Genomic DNA, 14,523 nt, shown 5'->3' with positions numbered 1-14,523 from the left:
CCTAGATTGAATAAACCCTTATTGCAGAAATTAAAAAAGGATGGTGTTATGGCTTTGCCTAATTTTAGAATGTATTATTGGGCAATTAATATTCGATATATTATTTTTTGGATTCACTATTCAGACATACATGAATGTTCTTCATGGTTGGATTTGGAGGAATACTCAGTGAAAGGATTCTCTTTGGCCTCTTTACTGGGAGCTCCTCTTCCCTTTTTGTTTTCTAAGATTAGTAGACAAGATTTTAATCCCATTATTAAACATACATTAAGAATTTGGTTTCAGTTTCGTAGATTTTTTGAGTTAAGTAATTTTATTCTTTCTAGTAATATCCATCTCAATTATTTTTTTAAACCATCAATTTTGGATAAGGCCTTTTTAATTTGGAAAACGAAGGGAATAACAACTTTTTCAGATTTGTTTTTAGGGGAACTGTTTAATGTCTTTTTCTCAGTTAGTGGATAAATATGATTTATCTAATGTACACTTTTTCAGATATTTACAATTAGGAATTTTTTACGTGGTTTGTTGCCAAAACTCTTCTGCTTATCCACCTAATATGACAGATGCTCTCTTTCAGTTTAAACCATTTCAAAAAGGGTTGATAGCTATAATCTATAAATGGTTATTGAACTCACGAATGGTATCTCATGATAAGATTAAACGTGCTTGGGAATCAGAATTTCAAGAGTCATTTTCAGATAATCAGTGGAGTAAAACTTTTCATTTGGTTAATAACTCATCTATTTGTGCCTGTCATTCCTTGGTACAGTTCAAGGTAGTGCATCAGGCCCATATGTCAAAGGATAAACTAGTGTGTATTTTTTCCAATATCAATCCTATTTGTGACAGATGTAATATTGAGGTGGCCACTTTAACGCATATATATTGGTCTTGTATAAAGCTAGATAACTTTTGGAGAGATGTTTTTAAAATGCTATCAAAAGTCTTGGACCTGGATCGACAACCTAATTTGCTTATGGCAATTTTTGGGATTATCCCATCGGAAGCAGAAAATATTCCTGTTTCTGCTCAACATATGATAGCCTTTTCAACTTTATTGGCTAGGAGAGCCATGTTATTGAAGTGGAAGGATTCTAATCCAGCTGCGGTCTTTTATTGGCTCTCCTCCATTACGTCATGTTTAAGTTTAGAGAAAATAAGAAGTCGGACATTTGATGCATCTTTTAAATTTGAGCAAATCTGGTGACCTTTTATTCAATATTTTCATTTAATTTAATTTATTACTATTCCAATTTATTTTTTTTTCGAAGTTTTCGATTTGATCAGAAAGTTTTTCTTTTTTTTTTGGTTGTATCCTGAGAATGGACTGCCCAGTCCCTTTTTTTCCCTTTTTTTTGTATAGTGTAGCGGGGATCTTTTTTTTTCTTCATTTAAAATTCAAAGTTTTTTTTCTTTCTTTGTCATGAACTGATAAGAGGAGAATTGGTGTTTTCTTTATTATATATTTTATACTAGCTTAACAATATGTATGATTTTGATAATGTCTATTTTAATCTTGGATTGTATTGTTATTGATAATTATATTTGAGATAATTCTCCTCTTGTTTGTATTTATGTTCCTTTTAAATCAATAAAAAGATTAATAAAGAAAGAAAAGAAATATAACAGAAGCGATGATTCAGCCTGGCAAGTCTAAACTGCCTCTTTGAAGAATGGTTCAATAAGTCCTGTTCCTTTTTTCTGCAAATTGCCTTGTAAATTCATCATCTTTAAATATTTCTCCAGTTACCTTTCGAAAGCATAACTGCATCTGCACTGCATTTTCAGACCAAACTATACTAGGTAGAATGGCTTTCCCCCTTCACCCTCTGGATCTTTTACTAATTCCTTTAAATGAGTTAAATTTATTCCCAGTGAGGCTGCCCTCAGATCACATTGTTTGTAAATTCAAAGCAAGTGCTATAGTTACAGGATCTGACACCATCAACTGCAATTAAGCCAAATCTAGTGGCTTTGGCTGTAATGCTGTGGGAACATGCTGATTGAGTCCAATGTCTAAACAAAGATTGAAAGCCATTGATGGTAGTGAAGTAATTTCTCAAGTCTAACAAGTGTTACAAGTCATAGAAATGTACGTAGAGTCATAGAAAAGTACAGCACAGAAACAGGCCATTCGACCCATCCACCCAGTGCAGAACCATTTAAACTGCCCACTCCCATCAACCTGCTCCAGGACTAGAACCCTCCATACCCCTACCACCCATGTACCTATCCAAACTTCTCTTAAACTTTGAAATCGAGCTCGCATGCACCACCTATGCTGGAAGCTCGTTCCACACTCTCATAACCCTCTGAGTGAAGACGTTTCCCCTCATGTTCCCCTTAAACTTTTCACCTTTCACCCTTAATCCATGTTGAGGCATCCCTGGTGATAGCTAGAAAACACAAATTTCTTCTGATGGAATAAACAAAATGATTCCAAATGCTCATTGGAATAAACAGGGAAAACAATTGCATCATTTGTATGTTTCAGCACCAGAAATAGAAAGCATAAGACTAACAAAAACATAAATTCTAACAGTCAAACATACAGTAAACTGGGCAGTACTGCCAAGCAATGTGTTGAGCACATACGGCTAATATTATTGGAAGGAATGAAAATACAAGGTTGTGAGATTCTGGTGTCATCTTAACACAGGGACCACTTCTTTTTGAGACACCATGGTCCGCTCTTCCCTTTCCAGCCTGACCTCCCCATTATCAAGCAAAGTTTCCCTGCAACTGTAGGAGATGCAACACTAGAACCTTCACCCCCTCCCTCACCACTTTCTGAATACACAAACAGCCCTTCCAGGTGAGGGAGGGGCTCACGTGCACCTCCTCTAACCTGGTCTATTACACGCAGATCTCGCAAAGTGGCCTTTGCTATAAACTCATCGCTACTAACATTCACACTCACCAGTACACAATGTTGTGCCTCTCCCTCACTGTCACCGTCAAGCGATCCTCTCTCATCGTTATGTTGTCAAACTCACGGACGCGGATAAGAATAAAGAGCAGAAAACACCGGGGAGAGGCAGAAAATCAGAAACGTATTTTGTCACCCAGCGGCAATGGAACACACAACCTGGGAAGGTGGTGGATACAGAAGCATCTGGACGAGCATATAAATTCTCAAGGTAGAAGTAGGCTACAGGCTCAATGGTAATAAATGAGGTTAGTATTGCTGGCTACTTAATGGTTGGCACGGGCAAAAGTGTCTGTTTCAGTGGTCTATAACTATAGAAAATCGAAGCTGGCTAGATCATTCTGGCTTCAAGGCTACCCCTACACCACCATTCAATAAACACTCAATGGCCACATTATTATGAACAGGAGGTACCTAATAAAGTGGCCACAGAGTGTATTTCTGTACATTCAAGGTCTTCTGCTACAGCTGCCCATCTACTTCAGGGTTCTACATATTCTGCGTTTTGAGATGTTCTTCTGTACCCTGCTGTTTTTTGAGTTACTGTAGCCTTCTTGTCAGCTTGAACCAATCTGGCCATTCTCCTCTGACCTCTCTCATTTACAAGGCATTTCTCCCCACGGAACTGCAGCTCACTGGAGGTTTTTGGTTTTGAAGCACTGTTCTCTGTAAACTCTAGACACAGTTGTGAGTGAAAATCCCAGGATATCAGCTGTTTCTGAAACACTGAGACCACCCCGTCTATCACCAACAATCATTTCACGGTCAATGTCACTTAGTTCACATTTCTTCCCCATTTTGATGTTTGGTCTGAACAACAACTGAACCTCTTGACCATGTCTGCATGCTTCAATGCATTGAGTTGCTGCCACATGATTGGTTGATTTGAGATTTGCATTAACAAGCACATCTAACTAATAAAATGGTCACTGGTTGTAATCAGAGCTGGTCCTCCATCTCAATAATATATTTCCACTCTCCACATACCCCTGTTACCTTTTACAATTAGACATTTGCCTGCCTACTTCTTAAAAATATTCAGGAACTTGACATCTCTAACCTGCTGCAACAGCAAATTTCACAGGTTCACCACACTGAATAAAGAAGTCTTTCCTCATTTCCATTCTAAACCTCTTGATGTCCACTGTTCTAGATGCCTGCATCAGGCCAATAGTCCTCCTCACCTACCTAAAATTTGTTAGGATTTGTAAGTTTCAGTTGGGTCTCCTTTCATGCACCTAAGCTCCAGTGAATACAAGCCCAGTCAACCAATTTCTCTTCATATGGCAGTCATATGTTCACAAGAATCATCTGGTGGATGCTGCACTCTCACTATTGCAAGTATCTTATTTCTTAGGAAATGTGTACAGTGCTCCAAGTGGGTCTCTGCGTCACTGTTACCATAGAAAAAGATTGATGTTTGATAACTGGAAGGCGTTTCAGTCACATTGTGTAACCTCCTACGTATGCAAGTCGGCAAACCTGGAGTACAAAGCTGGAGTTCATGGTCTAGTCTTCCATGAGTACGGGGATTGACCAGAAGTCCATAAGTTGAGGTCCATTGCTGAAACCCTGGACCTGTGAGTCTGTGAGGCCGATGTCTACGAGTTTGTGAGACTGCTGGATGCTGGAGGCGGCTTTCCTGGAACTTGAGGACTCTCTGTGTGCGTGTTTGGGTGGGTGGATGAGTGGATGGGAGGGAGGAAAGGGGTTTGTTTTGCTGCTGTTGTTTTGCTAAACATTGTGGACATTCTGTGTAGCAATAGTTGTGGGCTGTCCCTGGCACATCCTTAGTTTCAGTTGGTTGTTAACACAAATGATGCATTTCACTGCATGGTTCAAGGTACATGTGATAAATAAATGTATCTGAATCTGAATCTTGCAGAGAGATTGAAAAATTCTGTCTGGAGCACAAGAGTAATGATATATTGATGTCTCAGGCCTTTTGCAATGGTATCTTTGTTCACAAATAGACAGAGCATCTGAAATACCTTTTTAGTGGCTTGTCTTGTAATATTTTGGGTGGGCAAATGATTTTGTTCGTAGCATTCCTTTGCTTTGGTGGCTGCCATTTCAACTGGGGTCTTGATCCAAGGAACTTCTGACCATCTGAAGGATTGAGGACAGTGTGTAGCAGGATGAAGGAATCATGGCAGATCTGTAAGCATCGTATATGCACCTGGATGAAGATCTTCCTGCCCTTGTACACCAGCTGCACATTGATAGAATGGAGTACTTTCATATCAATGAAAAATAACCTGCACTTGGTTTGGACTATGACCCAGATACAACTATCACTATTGTATCTCAGCTAAAGCAGCCAGCAAGGACACTCCCTTAACCTAACTATTCATGTTGGTATACATGCCAAACTCAGAAACAAGAGATCTGTTGTCCACCTGGTACATTAGTTTGCAACTAACTGTATAATCCTGTCCAACTATTGGCATTATTGGAGAAATAAAAATAAATAAATAATCTTAATGATGCAGTATGAATTTAATTCTATTAAATTCTGCCATGTGAAATCTTATTTAGAGATTGAATGAATTTTTAAGAATTTTGTTAATATTATCCCACAGATATAAATAGAAAATAAACATGCTGAAAATATACAGTATGTCATCCAATACCTACGGAAGGCTATCTTAAGAGCTAAAAGACAATTGCGATTGAGGTTGGAGATGGAATCAGATGCACATCAGCTCTGGCAGGGTTTGCAAGCCACTATTTCCTACAAAGTGAAGCCTAACATCATAAATTTCACTGACGCTACATTCCCAATGAACTCAACGCCTTTTATTCACGCTCTGAAAGGGAGAATTACACCAAATCCTTGTAGCATTAGCTGACCCTATGTTCTCTGTCTTGGAGGCTGAAGTAAGAACATCTCTCATGATGGTGAACCCTCACAAGGCATCAGGCCTTGATGGTGTACCTGGTAGGGCTCTGAAAACTTGTGCCAACCAACTGGTGGGACTGTTCAAGGACACCTTCAATCTCTCATTGCTCTAGTCGGAGGTTCCCAACTGCTTCAAAAGGGTGATAATCATACCAGTGCCCAAGAAGAACAGGGTGAGCTGCCTTAATGACTATCACCTGGTGGCACTCACATCTTCTGTGATGAAGTGCTTTGAGAGGTTGGTCATGGCTAGAATCAACTCCTGCATAAGCAAGGATCTAGACCCGCTGCAATGTGCTGCAATAGGTCTACAGAGGATGCAATCTCACTGGCTCTCTACTCGACCTTGGATCACCTGGATGTGTTGTGTCACAGCAATAACTTTGCACTCAAAGTCAGTAAGACCAAGGAATGGACGGAGGATTTCAGAAAGGGTAAGTTGAAGGAACACACACCAGTCCTCTTGAGGGATCAGAAGAGGAAAGAGTGAGCAGTATCAAGTTCCTGGGTGTTCATATCTCTGTGGATCTATCCTGGGCCCAAGATATAGATGCAATTACAAAGAAGGAACAACTGCAGCTATATTTCATTAGGAGTTTGAGGAGATTTGGCCTGTTACCAAAGACTCTAGCAAATATCTACAGGTGTACTGCGAAGAGCATTCTAATTGGTTGTGTCACCCCAGAGCATGGAAGGAGTCACTGCACAGGTTCGAAAGAAGCTGCAGAAAGTTGTAAACTCAGCTAGCTCCATCATGGGCAGTAGCCTCCGCAGAATCCAGAACACCTTCAAAAGGCAAAGGGTGACATCTATCATCGGGGGCCCCCATCACCCAGCACATGCGCTCTTCTCATGGCTACCATCTAGGAAGAGGTACAGGAGCCTGAAGACAACACACTAAATGTTTCAGGAACAGCTTCCCCTCCACTGCCTGATTTCTGAATGGATAATGAACTCATCAACACTTGCTCAGTAAAATTTTCCCTCTCGTTTAGTACTACTTTTGATTTTTTAATGCATACTTGTAATTTATAGTTTTTATTACAAAGTATTGCAATGTACTGCTGCCACAAAACACCACATTTCATGACATACACCGTTGATATTAAACCTGATTCTGATTCAGATAATGATTCCCAATAGGTGAGGGACACGGTGATACAGCAGTTGGTGATATTATCTCACAGATGAAGGAACTGGGTTCAATCCTGGCCATGGGTGGAGTTTGAATGTTCTTCCTGTGACTCAGATGGTTCCCTTCAGATGCTCTTGTTTCCTCCCACAATCCAAAGACATACTGATTAATAACTAGCTACTGTAAACTATCAGGCAAAAGAATAATTTGAACGATATATGTCCACACACTTGTTCCCTCTGTTGATACTTAATTATTCATTTTTCCAGAATATTATCAGAATCTGAATCAGGTTTAATATCACCGGCATACATCGTGAAAATTGTTAACTTAGCAGCAGTAGTACATGATAAACACAGAAAAGATGAATTATAGTAAGCATATATGTATATTAAATAGTTAAATTAAAAAGTAGTAGCGGAAAGACAGAAATACTTTTTTTTAAAGTGAGGTAATGTTCATGGGTTCAATATCCGTTTAGAAATTGGATGGCAGTGGGGAAGAAGCTGTTCCTGAATCACTGAGTGTGTGCCTTCAGACTTCTGCACCTCCTTCCTGATGGTGACAATGAGGAGAGGGCATGTCCTGGGTGATTGGGGTGGCGGGGGGGAGCGGACGGCTTTAATTATGGACATCACTTTTCTGAGGCACCACTCCTTGAAGATGTCTTGAATATTACGGAGGCTGGTACCCATGATGGAGCTGTCAAATTTTACAACTTTCTGTAGCTTCTTTCGGTCCCGTGTAGTAGCCCCACCTACCCCCCCCCCCATACCAGATGGTGATACAGCCTGTCAGAATGTTCTCCACAGTACATCTGTAGAAGTTTTTGAGTGTTTTAGGTAACAAACCAAATCTCAAACTCCTAATGAAATATAGCTACTGTCTTGCCTTCTTTATTGATTTGTTAGGACCAGGTTAGATCCTCAGAGATATTGATGCCCAGGAATTGCTCACTCTCTCCACTTCTGATCCCTCAATGAAAAGGTGGCAATTTCACACAAATTATCTACAAGCAACCCCTCATTTTAAAAATATGCATCCTGCCCTATTTTTAGTTGTATTTGCAGTTACTTCTCCTTTTCTGCATATTGATAAAAGTTTTCAATTTTTCTATTTACATCCTTAAAATTCATTGATGCTACAGTAAAATAACAGGGATATTTTTGGAGAAAAGTTTCCATTTTTTGATGGGGAAAGCAAATAGCCATGCTTTGAAAAGGAATATGAGTGTATATAAACTATCCTTGTTCAACTCCTGCTATTCTCAGTTATCATCATCACTGAAGGGGAACAAAGATCACTTGTAAAATTTGTTCACCGTCTCGCCCCAGCGACAATGTTTTTTTTAAGCAAGCAGCACCTATACAGGTTGAACCTCTCACATTTCACGTATTCTACAGTTCTGGATGCAGTTTGCTTGCTTTTATTGTTTGTATGATTTGTTTTTTTTTCTCTCTCTCTGCACATTGGGTGTTTGATGGACTTCTTTGTTTTTAATGGGTTCTGTGGGGTTTCCTTATTTCATGGTGCCTGTGAGGAGATGATTCTCAAGGCTGTATACAGTATTTGATAATAAATGAACTTTCAACTTTTGAACATTGATATTTTCTGTCTACTTTGATAGTTTCTGGCCCCTCCAAAGTCACTCAGTCCTGCCCTAGCTTTTATTTTAAAGTTATTCATTTTCATTTCTTGCTCTTTTTTCATGTTTATAATTGTGCTATAGCACATAGAGAATCGTGTTTTCCTCAGCTCCATTATTTTTCATGTTGTTAATTGGCTGTTCCCTGGAGAATTTAATTTCTCAGTCAGGTAAAAAATCTATTCCCATTTCAATTGATTTTAAGATGTTTATGTTTTGAGCCTCTCAGTCATTCTGAAGGCTGCAAAATACTTTTTCAGAGTCTCAGTACATGGTTTGGGCCTTAGTGAAAATGAGTAAGGCAATCAGAAGTACAAAAATCATTCAGATTGGTAATTCACTTCAATTATATTTATTTCGTTGGGACAAACGTTTATGGGGGGAGGCACGGTAACGTAGTGGTGAGCACAACGCTTTACAGTACACGCAACCCGGGCTCAGTTCCTCCACCGCCTGTGAGGAGATTGTATGTTCTCCCCATGAATGCGTGGGTTTCCTCTGGGTGCTCCAGTTTCATCCCATGGTCCAAAGATGGTACTGTTTGGTAGGTTAATTGGTCATTGTAAATTGTCCCATGATTAGGCTAGCATTAAATCAGGGGATGTCTGGGTGGCGGAAACACGAGGAATTCTGCAGATGCTGGAAATTCAAGCAACGCACATCAAAGTTGCTGGTGAACGCAGCAGGCCAGGCAGCATCTCTAGGAAGAGGTACAGTGGATGTTTCAGGCTGAGACCCTTCGTCAGGTCTAACTGAAAGAAGAGCTAGTAAGAGATTTGAAAGTGGGAGGGGGAGGGGGAGATCCAAAATGATAGGAGGACACAGAATAGGGAGGGATGGAGCCAAGAGCTGGACAGGTGATTGGCAAAAGGGATATGAGAGGATCACGGGACAGAAGGCCCAGGGAGAAGGAAAAGGGAGAGGGGGGGGAAACCCAGAGGATGGGCAAGGGGTATAGTGAGAGGGACAGAGGGAGAAAAAGGAGAGAGAGAGAAAGACCTCCAACCTGATGGCATGAACATTGACCTCAAACTTCTGCTAATGCCCCACCTCCCCCTCATACCCCATCCGTTATTTATTTATATACACACATTCTTTCTCTCTCTCTCCTTTTTCTCCCTCTGTCCCTCTCACTATACCCCTTGCCCATCCTCTGGGTTCCCCCCCTCCCCCTTTTCTTTCTCCCTGGGCCTCCTGTCCCATGATCCTTTCATATCCCTTTTGCCAATCACCTGTCCAGCTCTTGGCTCCATCCCTCCCCCTCCTGTCTTCTCCTATTATTTTGGATCTCCCCTTCCCCCTCTCCCTTTCAAATCTCTTACTAGCTCTTCTTTCAGTTAGTCCCGACGAAGGGTCTCGGCCCGAAACGTCGACTGTACCTCTTCCTAGAGATGCTGCTTGGCCTGCTGCGTTCACCAGCAACTTTGATGTGTGATGTCTGGGTGGTGTGGCTTGGAGCACTGGAAGGGTGTAATTCAAGTTGCTAGCACTGTGAAATGCAGTTTGTGCTTAGACCTTCACATATATTTGCTGCATTTCTTGCCTTGATGTCACAAGTTCTCACATGTCAACATTATGCTTTTTTATTAGAGCTTCTGTTGAAAGGAATTCTGATGTTACATATTTCAGCTCATTTCTCTTCTTTATACCATTTCAATCCACTGGTAGTTTGATTGAGCTTCCATTTTTTGCTTCTTGAATGTCAGTACACTTCTTTCTCTTCAGTGTTTAGTTACAGTGAGGCCCATTAAAAGTCACATATTGAAAAAAAGGGCTATAGAATGAATACTTGCCCAATTATTTGAACATTGATGTTTCCTTATTGTAGAGGGAAAGAAAAGTAGACAGCTCTTGTGGAAAAGTGACAGGTTAATGTAGTTATATCAACCTTGTTTTTGAAATGTTGGTTGAAAGTTTTAACCTACCAAGGATTAAAGTGTAGATTACAAGGGGAACATGGGATTATTGGAATTAGTATCTCTTGGAAGGGCTATCAAAATTACATGTTCTACCTGTTCAGGTGGGATCACATGTATTCCAATAAAAAAGACAGAGAATTTTGGATATATTAACTGCATGTATGATCATTGCTTGTGTAATCTTACAAATTTACAACATCATTTGCCTAGAAAACAACAGTGGTTCAATTGTTTGATTGTGCTTCACTGGCTGGATAGGACATCCTGATGAAGTGAAAGTCGTTATGTAAATCTGATATGATATTTGGTTGCAAATGAGAAGACTCCTGGTATAGGAGTTTAAAAGGGCTTTGTAAGGGCATAATTATGTATTTTTATTTGTTTTAGTCATTTCCAATATTCATTATTTAGCATGTTACACTAGTATGCAGGTCACTAAGCTTCAGGTGCTGTTTAGCTTCAAGACTTTACAATCTATAACTTTGCAGAAAAGATTACCTAATTTTAACTACAATGCCCTGAGTGGAAATGAGAAACTGTGTGGTGCACCCAGTCTAAACTGTCATGTTACATCCTGGAGGAGTAGCTAGAGTGACAGGGACAGGAACTCCAAATCTGCCAGGACACCCAGTGCCTCAGCCATCCAGGTGGATGCTCCTGATGATCAGGAAGAAGAGTCACACTTACCCGCGGGAGTGCTGGTGAGACCTGAACTGCAGCAATTTTCGGCTGCCTACATAAACAGATGAAAGTGATCATCAGTAACACCTCACGGAGAGATGTTACCCTCAGACGTCGGGTGCCAATTGCCCCTCTTTTTCCTGTGATAGCAGCGTCTTGTTTTCTGGGGGAATCAGAAGAGAAGCCATCTCCTTGATCGAGTAAGTCGACATCAAAGTCATACAACTTTGGTGACTCACCGATGCCCGAGGAATGGAAAAGGAGATTATCTGAGAAGATGTTGGAACACAAAGCTGCCTTCTCTACTGACAAGTCTGATGTTGGTGGCTCCAAAAGAACTTACCACACTACTAGAGTGACCTAGAACACCCATTTCTGAGAGAGGGCTCACCAGTTAGCACCAGCAGAGGTTGAAGAGGTTCAGCAGCATTTGCTTAAACTGAAGGAAGCTAAGTTCAGTCATGGAGCAGGGGGACCTGAGCTGCCAGAGGTATGAGTGACAGACAGGGAGGGTCACAAGGAGTGGTTGAAGCTGTAGAAGCTAAATATGAGATAAGGAAGTCTCAGAGAATCATGAAACCCCTAGCTAGGCTGACAGAAGATGTACCTTGGAAACAAAGTGTTGTGTCCATTCCCATGGTGAGATATGCTACTTCCATTTACAACTGGATTGCGGGTCCCGAAATCAAGAAATTAATTTGAATACTGTGTTATTTATAATGGTCTAATAAGTTTCAAAACTCATATGGACATGACTATTTTTAGTGGAGGAAGAGTGTAACGCCCTGGTTAAGATTTCTACTGCTATGCTGTAGATATTTCATTTTAGCAGTTTCTGCAAAAGCAGTGTGTCCTGCTGGTAGAATGTTTTGGTTTTGGCGAGAGGTAAGAAGCCCTGTTGTTCAACTTAGGAATGTTGTGTCAGCCAATCAGGATGGTGGAATCGGGAGAAAGTTTTAGAGAGAGTGAGGCAGAGGGAGATTGTGATGGACAGTGGTCTGGTTCGGGGTCTTTTTGGCATGCGTTCTGGAGAGGATCGGAGGGAAGAAGCCTCAGAATGCTGCGGGAAGGAGCATCCCCATTGCACAAAGTGCTTTGTGTAGATGAATGGCTCCAGGGAAGAAGGGCCAATACTCCCAAGACAGAGCCCATTTGGTTGAGATGGATTTCAAGCAATGTTCAGAATGTGGTGTGTGCTTTTACGCAGACTGTGTGCCCAGCGAGTGAGTAAAAGCCAACTCCAGGATGAGATCCAACTTGATGTGCTCATTGGACTGGTTTAACTGTAATGGGCCTTTTTTTATTGATTTTTCTTTTCTCTTTCCTACTAACTGTTTGATAAAGCTGAAATCTGCAAATATATTTTCTTTATAATTTGATGCAGCGTACGATTTGTTATTTCTTGCTGACCGATAATTGTGCATGGGCAGTATTTACACAGCGCTCGTTCAAATCGAGGTTTCTTCAATCGGAACATCATGACATTCCTGCTTGGATGAACCTCAAATCGTACTGACCCTAGACGTATATTGTTTGTAACGGTGGCCTTCTCACTGCTGAGTCCCGTGGCTGTTTGCAGAGCCAGCCAATGAGCCAAGTCTGCATACAGTTCCGGTGGTGGGGGGGGGGGGAGTCATAACTAATAAATAAAGAAACTTTAAAAAATGAAGCAGTAAGGTACATGTCGGATTTATCTACAAGATGAATTGTACAAAATCTAATTGTTATTTATTAATGTAACTGTTCTGATGAGAGGTCCTCAACTGTACCTTTATTTCACCCTCCATTGATGCTGCTTGACTTGCTGAGTACTCCCAGTGTTTGCTGTTTTTATAGCCATTTCATTTTTTGCTTATTTAAATGCTAAATCACATAAATGGGTTAACTCAGAATGCACTATCAACGGAACAAGGGGGTACCACAGTAGCATTGTAGTTAACGCGGTGCAATGACTTCTTGGGTCATCGGAGTCCAATTCTGGTGCCGCCTTTAAGAGGTTTGTGTTTTCCCTGGGATCACGTGGGTCTCCTCCAGGTGCTCCCGTTTCTTCCCACAGTCCAGTTAGTAGGTGGTTTGGTCATTGCAAATTGTCCTGTGATTCGGCTGATGTTGAATAGGTCGCTTGCCGGGATGCTCAGCTCATGGGGTCGGAAGGGCCTGTTCTGTGCTGCATCTCTAAATTTAAAAAAGGTACATCCTACATCTGTCTGTCATTCAGTCTGTAATATTGTCACCTCCGTCACAATTCAGGACCCGCACAAGAGACCCGAGAACAAAAGCCTAGGCTGGACCTGTGGGAATTCCCGTGTCATTAAACCGAGAACTTTCTCTGCTCTCTCAGACTAGAAGGAATGTGGCATCATTCTGAAGAGCCCGAATGTTGTCCTCAGTGCTACAGCCATTATTTCATCATCATCAACAACACCAATACACATTACCTGCTTGTGATGACAGTTGTGCTTGTGTGAAATTGACTGAGGTGTACCTGTCACTTCACTGTTGTCAAGTGTGTAAGAATGTCATGAAGGTTGCAGTATAAATATAAATTTCTCTCTTTTTAAAATCTGATGATATCTGGTACATTTTACCTGAAAAGATGTTCTGGCTGCTGATTCCATGAGTTATTTCAAAAGGGGAGACATTTTTGAATTAAGTGCATGATTAAAGAGACGAGAGACGAAGCATGGCAGCTTATGAAAAGAGCCAGCAGAGGCATGAGTGGATACATCACTTCTTTCAGTTCTACAGCTCACAATGATTCCATGATTATTCCGCCTACTCACCACCCCAAAGCCCCAGTTCTACATACCAATTGTATACTTAAGGATTAATAATTAGTTGTTGAACAGGCAGAGTATAGTAATGTTCAGAATTTTTCATACCTATGCCAGACAAAATGCTGTCTCCAATATAACCTTCACATTATCTTTGCCTATTTAGTTGATTAAACAGGAACATATGGTTAGTACCGCAAATATACAGTAAGCATTGTAAAGATTAATTGACTCTGATATTGGAACATGACAGAGATTAGGTGCATGGCAAGTCCTCTTGTTGATTTTATGCATACTTGTCTGTAAGATTCAAGATTGTTTAATGTAATTTCCTGTATGTGTTAAGGAGAACGAAATGTTATTCCGATCTGATGCTGCACAGAAGATAAAAAACACAATAAATGTAAATACATAACATAACTTGCAGTACATAAATAGATTCATTGTATGTCCATAAGATGCCAGTAGGCTTTACATAAGGTGACCAACAGGAACCAGTGAAGTAGTAGGAGGAGGTGTGGATTGGTTTTTCTGC

At 40.7% G+C, this 14,523-nt stretch overlaps 1 protein-coding gene across 1 annotated transcript in view; it reads right to left on the bottom strand.

Moving 5' to 3' along the window:
- The window catches only part of LOC134354910 (dnaJ homolog subfamily C member 5-like), a 183,344-nt gene that overhangs the window by 104,158 nt on the left and 64,663 nt on the right, over nt 1-14,523 (bottom strand). The gene's annotated exons all lie outside the window — the stretch shown is intronic.

This window comes from Mobula hypostoma, chromosome 1, assembly GCF_963921235.1.
Source record: "Mobula hypostoma chromosome 1, sMobHyp1.1, whole genome shotgun sequence".
NCBI lineage: Eukaryota > Metazoa > Chordata > Chondrichthyes > Myliobatiformes > Myliobatidae > Mobula > Mobula hypostoma.
Note: the sequence above shows the minus strand (reverse complement) of the source record. Positions and strands in the feature narration are given on the sequence as shown.